Source organism: Solea senegalensis, linkage group LG2, assembly GCF_019176455.1.
Source record: "Solea senegalensis isolate Sse05_10M linkage group LG2, IFAPA_SoseM_1, whole genome shotgun sequence".
Taxonomy (NCBI): Eukaryota; Metazoa; Chordata; class Actinopteri; order Pleuronectiformes; family Soleidae; genus Solea; species Solea senegalensis.
The window spans coordinates 1,292,102-1,302,226 of NC_058022.1; the positions used below are offsets into that span (position 1 = coordinate 1,292,102).

The 10,125-nt window shown below is 38.4% G+C and overlaps 1 long non-coding RNA gene across 1 annotated transcript; it reads left to right on the forward strand.

The window, feature by feature from the left end:
* The first annotated feature begins 1,308 nt into the window (after positions 1-1,308).
* LOC122783717 lies at positions 1,309-4,210 on the forward strand. Its single transcript, XR_006362078.1, has 2 exons — positions 1,309-1,462; positions 4,121-4,210. It is a non-coding gene; the product is annotated as an uncharacterized LOC122783717 (long non-coding RNA).
* Positions 4,211-10,125: the final 5,915 nt, after the last annotated feature.

Sequence of the window (10,125 nt, forward strand, 5' to 3'; positions counted from 1 at the left end):
CCAGACTCCCACTTTCTTGATTGATTCCACCTGTAATCCCTAATCCTGGTCCTCATGGGGGCCGCACACCTGGTCCAAATGATCGAGTTAATTATCCGTGTTGGGGCAGTTAGACGTCTAAAACGCGCAGGACTGAAGTGCCCGATGTTTTTTGACATTCGTACTTGACATATTTGTACTTTTCCCTGAAGTTTGTAAAGCTGCTCGCTTTCATGCACCAAATCCCATAGAGAAAATCATTGTTTTAGCTCGTGGCGACACAGGAGCCGCCGGTCAACTGCTAACCTTTAGGATACATTTTTGTCACCGAGGTAAGTCTTTCAAATGTTTTTCAAGCGCTGAAACAAAAATAATTGATTTGAACGTACTGAACGAGTTAGCCGTGGATTAACATCTCCAGTTTGCTGTAAAGTAAAATTGATGGTTTTCTCTATGGGGTTTGGTGCAGTAGAGTGAGTCTACTGGAGTCTGTAGGGATAAAAATCAGTGTTTTTAGCACATGGAGACACAGGAGCTGCTTGTCGTCTGCTAACACGTTTGATACGTTTGTCTCATTTAGATCAATGTAAAAATCATTAAAAATAACTGATTTTAATTTACTGATGGAGGCAGAAGAGTTCAACAGAGTCCAATCTCTGTTTTTGTCAGTGGGGTTTGGTGCAGTTGAGTGAGCAGTTTACAAAGTGACAGACGTTATTTTCCTCTTAGAATAAACTTCCCAACGTGAAGATAAAATAGAAAACATGGTTTTAAGGTATTGTAGATTTAAAATGAGATTGAGATTAAATTCAATAGAATCACAGAATTCTGATTTTGAAGAAATCTGACTTAAATTTTTAATCTCTGAATTCTGAGATTACAGTTAGAATTCTGACTCTGAGATTTTGAGAAATTGTGAGATTTAATTGGGATTTTTCTCAGAATTGAGATTAAATTCTCAGCTGCAAAAATCACAGAAATCTGACTTGGAAATCAAATTTCTGAGGGAAAAAAGTCAGAATTCACCTTTTAATCTCTGGATTCTGAGATTAAAGTAAGAATTGTGATTTTTTTTTTGAATTGTGAGGGGAAAAAAATTGATATTAAATTCTGACTTTAATCTCAGAATTCTAACACAGAAAAAAAACATCCCATATTCCTAATCCTCTTCTGTACCAATGAATTTGGCAGATTAACCTTCATGCATCTTCATATCTTTTTGTCAGAATTTGTCAGAGTCTTTATTAATCTTCCAGATTAAAAATATGCTGGCTCATGTCCGTGAGCCTCTTCACTTGTGTTCTGACCTTCTTTATCTTCACCAGGTCCCATTTTTACAAGGTGTCAGGCGGACATGACACCCAGGCAGCGAGCGCTATCTGGAATATGACAGGAGGAGGCGTGGCCTGTCCACACCACAAGGTCAGAGGCCGCAACCACGGAGACGAGGAGGCCCGAGAGTCGTCTCAGGAGAAGGTCAAAGGTGAGAGGATGAGGTCGGAACATGTGTGTTGTTATTTTTACGATTCTTTACGTTCTTGCAAGAACGATATTTTTTTTAAAAACACCTTCAGGGAATTTCCGTGAAGTTGGTCCAAACGTCCACTTGGACTCGAACATTAACCTTTCAGATTTTAGTCTTAAAAGGTCAAAGCGGAAGGTCACACTAAACGTTCACTTGGACTCGAAGATGTTCTGAACAGATTCTACAGGTCAAAGGTCACTGTAACTTTACAAAGCATGACTAATCTCGTGAATGCAGCCTTCCTAGAAAATCTGAGAATTTCTGCAAATTTAATCCAAACGTTCGCTTTGATTTGAGAATGAAGGTCAAAGCTCAAGGTCAAGTGATCTTTGGTAATCGTGTTTAATCTCGTAACGCAGGAAACATCTTACAAGGATTTCTGCAAACATGGTACAAACGTTCACTTGGACTCAACGTAGCCTTCCTGGAAAATCGCAGAATTTAGTACAAACGTTCACTTGGACTTGATGGAGGTCAAAGCTCAAGGTCAAACCCCTTAGAATTCATAATTTCCTCTCGTAACGCAGGAAAATCAGAATAAAATGTGATACAAACGTTCACATGGACTGAAATATGACCATTTCGACCACACTCAGGACAAAACGACTCAAACAACACAATTATGTTTTAGATCAAGATGTTTTGTTGCCATGGTTACCTTAGAAAGCCCAGATCTCCCCTTAGCAACAACTGACGGAGCGTTGAGGAGCATCAGACTGCAGAGGAACACAAAGATTCCACGGTAATTGTAGTTGTTTTTTTTTGGACATTTAGGATTTCTTTTCATCTGTATCATCAGTTCATTTGTCAGTAAAGTCAGGAAATAGTGGAAAATGTCAATCCGTCGATTCCCAAACCTGAAGGTCACAGTATTTGTGATGATCGGGACGCGATCGGCTCATAAAACACACCTGTGACACGTCACACACACAGTTTTTCATTCAGAATTCACAATTATTGATCTTTGCTACAGAAGGATGTTGTTTTACGGGAGAAAAAATGTGCTGGTTGAATTAAAAAAAACAAAAAATATCATGAGCACTGTCCTGTTTCTCCCAATGGAGGGAGCTACACACTCGCTGTCAGCTCAACTCCTCCTGCTCCTCCTCCTCCTCCTCCTCCTCCTCCTCACACACTTTTAATGTTTCTCTCGGTTTTTCAGAACCGTCATCGTCACCATCAGACCCTGGAATACAAATATTATATCACAACACAGTCGTTAACTGTAAACGTGTGACGTGACGCCACCTCACATAATCCTCCTCCTCCTCCTCCTCCTCCTCCTCCTCCTCCTCCTCCTCCTCCTCCTCTCCCCCTCACCCTCACACTGCATGGCAAACTCACATCTGGATACCTTAAGGAAAGGAAAATACTCCTCATTTTTATTTTATCTTTTTTTTTTTTGTGGTGCCGCAGTGATGGTGAGGAGGTTGAGACTGAGGTAGAAAACACGGTGACAGTTTTTTTTGAAGAGGCAGCTGTTTTCTGTCTGTCCTCTGTTCTGTGAGAGTTGGCCAGACTCCAGGAACTCGTCCCACAGCGAGGGGACACTGTGTGTGTGTGTGTGTGAGTGTGTGCACGTGTGTGTGAGAGAGTGTGTGTGCATGCGCGCGCACGTGTGTGTGTGTGTGTGCACGCTCAATCCCCGGCTCTTTCACTGCACATAAAGAAAGCGCCGACCTCAGCGGGGTCGCGTGGCCGAGGCCCGCGGCTCAGACTATAGGCGGTGATTAGAGCCTCTAATGTGCGATGAATCCTCTTCCAATCACATGATATGAACCGATGTCGCCATTTAATGATTAAACAACGGCGTCAGGGCAGGCGGGGGGGGGAGGGGCCTCTGCTGTCTACTGTGTGTGTGTGTGTGTGTGTGTGAGAGGAGGTCAGGAGGTCAGGAATGGATGACGACTGCATTTCTCAGGTCGTGTGTCGGCACAGACAGATTTTCATAATCAGACATTTTTTGTGTTTTTGGCTTCTGGAATATTTTTTATCCTTTTTTGGAAGCATGTTGTTAAAAATTGATGCCAGGTCGTGCGTGTTCTCAAATCGTTTTTCACATATTATTTTTTATTTTTCATCCATCGCAAACAACGTTAACTAAAATACTCACACTAGCACACCTACGTCCAAAAATGTCCTCATTGAAACCGGTTCAAAATTGATACTTTTGATGCATCATGACAAAAAGTTGGCAGTTTAAACGTTCAATAATGTTCGATATGTGTGACGAGGACTTCACTTTTTCTGTGATATGTGAGTGAATACTGGTCAAAGGTCAAGGTCATGTTGCCCTCACAAGTCACAAACCCCAACATTGGATCCAGAAGACTGTGCAGAACTTTACCTGTTCATAGTTTTTAACCATCTTACGTAAACCGGACAAAATCTGTTAAAACGCTGTAACCATGACAACTGAATGTCCAACACTTGAGCCTAAATATAACCTTAACCTTTTAAACAAAGTCTTGAAAACCTGACTTTATTCACAAATATACAACAGTAACTGATCATTAGTATTATTCTTGCACTGATTTTAAAACCGCTGATTACACACAGGTACAGTGTCTGTCTTATAGGTCAAAGGTCAATGGCTTAAGCGTTGTTTGTCCCCAGGGACGCTGAGACAGGAGTGAGGATCTGTGGGACAAATCTGTGACGGTGAGGACACGAGGGGCTAAGGACACAAGGACAAGGTGGAAGGAGGTGAGAAAAAGAAAAGGAACAGTTTAAATTCAACAGTGCAACACATGTGATTCATTTGTCACATGTGCAGTGAAGAGATTTTGTTTTGTTTCATTCAATTATTATTTAGACTAAAGTAGAGAGAGGAGATACTTATATATGAATATATATATATATATACACATATTCATATATATATATATATATATATATATTCATATACTGTGTGTATATATATATACACACACATATATATATGTGTGTGTATATATATATATACATATATATAAAGTCATAAAAAGTCCAAATGAATGTTAAGTCTTGTACCAGCTCAGGTGCATGACTTCATACCCTGCTGTGACCTGTAGGTGTCGCTGCAGAGCTGACCACTCCCACTTCACATAAACACTATCAAAGACAACATGTACATCTGCTGCAATGTTACATCAGACACACACACACACACGTGAGTAGGCTGCATCAATGTAGAATAAAATAGAATTGTAATTATTCTTGTTGTCTAAGAACAAACTAAACATTTGCTGTGCTGCTCCTTTTTAAAAGTCACTTTAACATTCACACATTTCCCATTTTAACATTTGTCCTGCGTCTTCAACTCTTTGTTTTTATTTAACTTTTCATTTAACCAGAGATAAAAACTCTTTGTCAGATGATCATAAGTTCTCACAAGTCCATTCTCATAAACACTTTTATAAATGTTAATAAACATTAGTTTTCACACATCAATACTGGCTCATTATTTGGCAAGCAACAAATCACTGTTGTGCCTTTCTTATGTTGTAGCATCTTTTTATAAAGTTAATAACCTCATCATAAATGGCTTATAATGATGTTATTAATCAGGTAGTTAACTATACATTTAATAAATTTAATAAACAATAATAGCTTTGAAACATTGATATTGGATCATTATTTGGCAAGCAACAAATCACTGTTGAAATAGACAGGCAGCGACACAAACACTTGAAATTTATTTGTCCAATGAGACAAAAAACCTCCAGTTTCACATAATTTTGCTGAATTTGTTCTTTGGTGTCGATAATTGAAATAAATCCTGTTACAGGGAAAAGGGGAAATAATCTGAGATATTTAATGTTTACCTGCGATTTCGGAAATTCAAAATGACAAAATGTCCAGTGACTCACATTTTTAATGAATTTATTACCTATGAAATGTCTCTGACGGCGATCATTTTGAGATGAAACAGTGAAACAGAGTCGAATGTTTCCATGAGGCAGCGCCGCTGTGGCCTCCCACAGACAAATTCATCACACTCCTGAAATACATAAAGAGGCTCTGAGGTATTTGTGCTGTGGCCTGAGTGTGAATTTGTGAGGTGATTAAAAAACTAAAAATAACTCGCTGTCTATCACTCTGTCGTTCCGAGCTGCGGACGAGTGACTTCTCGTTCTCTGGTCGCACTTTCCACTGCAGGACGCGCTCCTCGTGTGCAAGAACTCTGATAATAACAACAATAATAATGGTAATAATAATAATAATAATCATACAGTTTATGATTAAAGTGCTTTTAAATATTCTCAAAGCTCACATAGGTAAACATTCAAGGTGAAAAAAACATCACAACATTTGCACATAATTGAAAACAAACAATCCTTTTGCTGTTAAACTAATTAACAACAAAAAACAACATTTTCTAGGTATTTAAAGACAGTAAATGGGATTTAATAGCAGTGAGTCTGAACCACCTTTGACCCCCTGACCTTTTTGACCTCACTCTCTCACCAAAGAAATGCATTGTTCTTGCAGATTATCAAGTTCAGGCAACCGGGAGCAGTTTTTACAAAGATATGAGTCATGTAATTATTAATCAGGTAGTTAACACTTTTTAAATGGCTAATAAACAATAATACCTTTCACACATTGATATTGGATCATTATTTGGCAAGGCACAAATCACTGTTGCTCCTTAAATACTGTCACTTTTATTCATAAAGTTAATAACCTCATTATAAATGGTTTATAAGGATGTTGTTAATCAGGTAGTTAACACCTTTTGAAAGGTTAATAAACAATAATAGCTTTCACACCGATATTGGATCATTATTTGGCAAGCATCAAATAACTGTTGCTCCTTTTAATTTCATAACATCTATTTATAAAGCTAAAAACCTCATTAAAAATGCTTTGTAAATTGTTAATGTATTACCAAAAAGTTAAATTTAAAAGAAACACAACAGGTGATTTACTGTATTTTCTGTGTTTCACGTACATGAATGGAAATTGGTACATGCGTTAATCGTGTCAGGACAGACAAAAAAGTCAACAAAGACTTTATCCTAAATCCTACAGGAAGACAGCCATTTTGGATTGAACTGCCATTTCTTATTATTATTCCACAGTGGAAACAGAGACTCAGACTCAGAGTGAGAGTGAGTGACAGACTCAGGCCTCCAGTCTGTCGCGCCAACAGCTCCATTATCTGCCGTCACTCCTCAGCTACTAAAGCCAAGAGCTCAGCACTCATGTGGTGACTCTGCTCCTCCACTCAGAGCCAAAAACCTCCTCTGCAAAGTCAAATTATATTAATAAATAAACAAATAAATACATGAAATACAACTTTTATCGTCTCACTGTTGTCAGCTGATGTTTAAATAAAGTAAAAGAGACTTTAACGTGTTACAGTAAATTTAAATGTAGTTAAAATTACGCTAAAATTTAACACCAATTGACCAAATATAGAAGCATTTATATATTTTCTAGTGTCAAAAGAGTTACATTTGACACTATGACACGAATTTACTACATTTTTACACGTTACTTCAATACCAGTTACATTTTGCTGCCGGGCAAGATTTTAAATACTTATTTTTAAAATTAAATTGAACAAAGTATAACAGACATAAGTTTGATGTGGATAGTCTGTGGCATTGTACTGCCAAATACTCGGGGGTTCCCAAAGACTGGGTCGGGACCCACAGATGGGTCGCCTGAGATTTTTATGGGTCCCGGAACTTTATTCATTTATTTATTAAAAAATAATATTATGTTTTTACAGATATGACTGTAAATTAGTTGCTGCATTTCGCACAAATGTTTTGCTTTAGATTATCTTATTGTGTATTTATAAGTTTGCAAACATGGCTGTAAATCTGGTCAAAGGTCACTTGAATTATTCATTATTTGTAGATAAATGTGGTAAAAATGTTGCATTTAGTGTAAGATTTTGACGAAAAAGTGAGGACAGCAAAACTATGGTACAAAAAAATGTTTTTATTTCGTCAACAGTTTTGTAAACATTTGAGGTAAATGAACATTTACATCAACTTGTTCTTACAAAAGAATCATTCATACACAAGGCACTTCTCTTTGTTTAAGACAGCGTGGAGAACGGGGTTTTTTTGCTGTTTTTTTGGTTTTCCGCTCTCTGACGAGCCGGAGGAAAAAAATCATGCTCTGCATGAACACGTTAAAGAGGAGAGAGTTTGCAGGCGTTGTCGTGGTGACGGGGGTTTCGAACGCAACAATCCTGTCGTACTGTAGGGGACGTGGTACGCGGGGGTTAGGGGAGGGGCCAGCGGACACTGTCTCAGCAGTGGAGTCCATGTCTGATGTCTCTCTCTCTCTCTTCTTTATCATCTGAGTTTGTGAGATTTTTTTTTAAAGATTCTGCCTTTTCTTTCAAGAGCTGATGCCATTTTTTATTATTTAAGACATTTTTCCTTTGAGGATCATAGAGTTTGGCAGTTTGACGTCTCTCTCTCGCTCTCTCTGTCTCACATTCACTCTCGCTCTCATGCTCTCTCTCTCTATTACTACCAATATTAGCTTTGCAGAACAGCAATTGTCTTTTTTCCTAAATGTGCAAATCTTTATCAACTACCAAAAATGTAAACTTTAAGGAATCAAAAAAAAAACAAACAAAAAAAAACAAATGCAGATGAATGACTTTCTGTCGTCTTTGGTTTTAGAACAAAAAAAACATGGATCGAGTTGAGAAAAGGAAAGAAAAGGCTGCCGTGTTCACGCGTGTCGCGTCGCCGTGTCGCTGGATCTGAAATAAGAAACGCTGTGAAACATCTTAAAGGTACAGATACACCACACGGTACCGTCCCATCCCAGAAATAAAATCAATTCTCTCTATATTCTTTCTTCAGTGTCTCTGAGCTCGTAAAAGCAAATCTTTGACTCAAATAACTTAAATTGGTAACACTTAACTAAGTGAAGTTCATTCAAACGAAGGTTTTGTCCACACGGAAACAGAATGTGATCTTTTTTGTTCTTAAAAAGTTCTGGCACTACTCGAATTTACTCTACTCATGTGGTTTTCCATGACTTCATAGCACCTCCTCAAAGTGGGTGGAGTCATCACAGCATGTGACGCTGTTTTATACGCGACACAAACTTGTAAAGAAAAATCATTAGAATGAGTCGAGTTGTTCACAGAATCGTTCAGTACTTCCTGACACAGTCAATGAACTGAAATACCACTGAACGTGGTCGTGATTGAGCTCACGATCAGCAGTGTTGTTGCTAAATGTACCAGACTCCTCTGTTAAATATTGACATTTTAGACATTTACTTTAGCTAAATGTTGTTTTTTTAACTGATCTACAGTTCGTTCATTGTTCACTTTGATTCTTGTGTCGGACGTCGTCACTCATGACTCATCAGTGACGACGCTCTCGCTCACTCGTCAGTGTTGACGTCACGTTTTTAGTATCGGCTCAGCTCGGCTCGGAATCCTCGTCAGAGCAAGTGTACGCAACTGGATCGACCTACAACCAATCGCACCAACAATCCGCGTGACGTCTGCAGAGCGACGGAAAACGTTTTACTAACTTACTAGCGACGGCTATTTAGCGATGTCACCTTGTTGGATGCTAGCTGCGCTAGGCATTTCTGCTGTTATCACGTCAAACCCGCTAGTTTTCCCTCCCTCTAGCGCTCCTTGCTCGGCCGATTCACCCTGGCCCACGTAACCACCCAGAATGACTCTAAACGCTGTTGTTTACGTGCCAGGCCTGTATGTGGCGCTGTAACACTGTCACAGAAAGACATTCCATTCTTTGGCCCCCTTCCCTCGGGGTACCAGAGTGAAATGGCACAGTTTGCCATTCAATCAGTCAGCTTTTGTGTGGATAAAAAGGAGCTGCGATACTTTTGCGCATTCTCCTAAACTCGTTTTTGTTTGTAAAACTTGCTCACTTAGGTTTGAATGAACTTCATGAATCCAGGTGTTGCCAAAATGAAGTATTATTTTAAGAAACTACAGTGCTCGAGTTGTTTCACATTTCACATTTCTACCTTTTCCTGCTCTTGTCACTTTGTCTTCTTTATTTGTAGGTTTAACTCTTTACATCACATAACAGTAACAACATGGTAATAGTATGCTAATAAATGTGTAATAATGAGATAATATTACAGTCCTACTGAAGTCTTATCCAGTCATAAGCTCTGTAATGACAGTTACTACAAACTACCATCAGTGTTATTTGTTTACATGGAAGCAAAAGCAACAATTACCATATTATTAAAGGTCTAGTGAGTAAAATTGAGGTGAAATCATGTTCATTCGGCAGAAACTGAAGATAAAATAATAAATATACTACATTTTATGAGTATTTGGACACCTGATTTTATGAAATGTTTTTATATTTCTATCAGGAGCTGGGTCAGCTCTGCAGAGGCGGCCATTTTGTGTCAACAATGTTCTAATCATGGATGAAACTAAATATCTTTTTGATCGAAACAGTGTGTGGTGAGGAATATTCAGCTGCAACTTTCATCAATGTTGCTAAATTTCATTATGTTGCATATACTATAAAAATAAGATGTTATAACCATAACCTTAACAAAATGATCACCATATTGTTACTGTGCTGTAATTTAAAGTGTTGCTGTCGTTTATTTGTTTTCTTTTCTCAAAGTGTTTGCTGTGTCTTTATGTAGGGTGG